Raw genomic sequence first — 2,440 nt, 5'->3', positions numbered from 1 at the left:
CCCCATCCATCCTCCCATCAATCTTGCATGCCATCCCAACCCCATCCCACATCATACATCCCCACACCATGACTGATCCACCACCAAACTTTTTGGTCCCTTGCACCAGCCTGTCACTGAGAGGCTCACCCGCCCTCTTCCACACCCATTTCCTCCCATCTGAGCCCAGGCGATTAACCTTGGTCTCATCTGACCACACCACTCTCTTCCAGTCCTCCAGAGTCCACTCCTTGTGGCTTATTGCAAAGTCCATTCTGTTTTTCCTATGCTTCCTGCTCAGCATAGGCCACTTCTTCTTCACCACTGCTTTCCAACCAGCTTCCTTCAAGTGCAGGCGGACAGTCTCAGGTGAGAGGCTCTTGTTGGTGATTTTTCAGAGCATTTGGGTGACTTGGGAAGAGTTGTCAGCCTTGCCAGAGTTAATGAGGCATTGGGCATGGCAAATGTCAGTCCCTGACAGCTTGCATGGACGCCCACCACTGGGCTTAGGGACATCAGGATGGTGTTGAGACCAGAGCTGAGTGATAGTGGAAGCTCCATGGCCAGTAGTAGATGCAATCTGGCAAGCACTGTGACCAGAATCAATGAGGGAAAGGACTTGTGCAGTTTGTGAAGCAGATAAGGGTCACACTTTAGATTTGGGGGAATTATAATGCAAAATCCTTTGGTATTTATGCTCCAGCGATGTCAGTCTGTTTACTAGTGTGTACAGTAAACAATGTCACATGACTTGACATGTGATATTTTGTTTTTTAGGTTGTGCCAGGGGCACTCCAAAAAACTGTTTCGATGACATGTGTTAGAACTGGGCGGATTCGGACGACTCCAGAGTGGAATCGGAGACTTAGCATGGAAGGACCTTGGCCTCAGTGACTCAGGCGGAGCGCTGTGCCATTGCTGGTTGTCCTGGGGGTCCCTAATTTCGGATCTAGCAGAGGGAAAGTCTCTTGGGGGCATTCAAGTTGATTTCGGACTGAGGTTACAAGTTACTAGGTACATTGTATATAAGGAGGGGTCCAGAATCAAAAGGAACAAGGGTAGGTGTCAGGGCACACCCGCCTGACCCAGCTCCACCCGGCCCAACCTGACCTGGTACCCCACTGGTCCACCCCTCCTTACCTCCTCCCCCTCTCCCTTCTTTCCCTCTCATCCTTCCCTCCTCAGCTTCTCCTTATCCTACTCCTTCTTTATTCTCTCTTTATTCTACATGGACGACTTTCTCTGTATCAATGTACCATTGACCCATCTGCAGTGCGCCCACCATGTACCCAGCCCGGGCACCTCAGGCGACTTCCCGCTGTGCCCAGCACGCGCGCCTGCACCAGATGCCCTCGGGATCTCCCACGGAGATACCCGGATGGTTACGGCTGTGTGCGAGGGTGACGTGGCACCCGTCATGTGATCCAAGCCGCATGTATATAAACGAACCTGAAGTGGGAACCGAAGAAGTAGCCTTCTTCTCAACTTTCCACTTCAGGTAAGTAGTACAGTATCCCTCCTTTAATGATAATAACAACTTTCCACTTCAGTCTAAGTGGTCAGGGACCATTGTCCCGCATCGGGCCTGTCAGTACGCACGCCCGATCTGCCCCCCGCCAGGCTCTCAGTCCCGGACGCTACACCCAGGCCCCTTCAACCCCGGACAAGTCCCTGACAGTAGGACAAAAGGAGACAAAGGGAGATGGAAAGAGGAACAACACCGAGGGTCAAGTGTTTGACTCAATGGTGTTTCCCAAAGGAGGAATGAAGGGCCAAGGCCCAAGAAGGAAGGAAGGAGGATGGGAGTCGGGAATGGCTAGCTGACTGAATAGAAGGAAGCAGCAGCCCAAATAGGAATGAGGGAGAATAGCGGAATTGAAATGGACAATGCAATAGTTGCAAGGTCCGGAGTAAGTCCGGAAAGTCCGAACTTGGAGGTTAAACTCCGGAATATTGGCAAACGTAATTAAATGGAATGAGCTAACCAATACAATGGGTATAAGCAGAGGTGGGGTCAAAGTCCGAGGTCGGAGCTAAGACCGGAGGTTCCGGAGATGGAGATGCAAACAGGATTCCGGAGCGGAGGTCCGGAGTTGGGAACATAGGTGTTGCATGCTCGTCTGGAAGGTGTCGAGGATGAGGTCGGACCCAGAATGTTCGGGAGTTGGACCGAAGGTGGTGTTGGAGCCGGAGGTGGGATAACCTCTTGGAAGTCAGGTTCGGAGTTCCGGGAGCCCGGAACGGAGGTCGGGATTGTATGGATATGACAACATGGGTGCCTGGTAAATTAAATAACTATTTGCGGATCTGTAAATGAGATAATAAGTAATATCTCATGATTCTATGAGAATTTTAGACTGTGTTTCCATAATGTTATAAGCCCATCAAGTGAAAAGTGCCAAACATCGAAACAGTTTTTTGGAGAACTGTAGTTACAACAAGGGCTGGCCCATAAATGGCG

This window comes from Cantharellus anzutake (assembly GCF_015039405.1).
Source record: "Cantharellus anzutake strain C23 chromosome Unknown EI90scaffold_109, whole genome shotgun sequence".
NCBI lineage: Eukaryota > Fungi > Basidiomycota > Agaricomycetes > Cantharellales > Hydnaceae > Cantharellus > Cantharellus anzutake.
Note: the sequence above shows the minus strand (reverse complement) of the source record.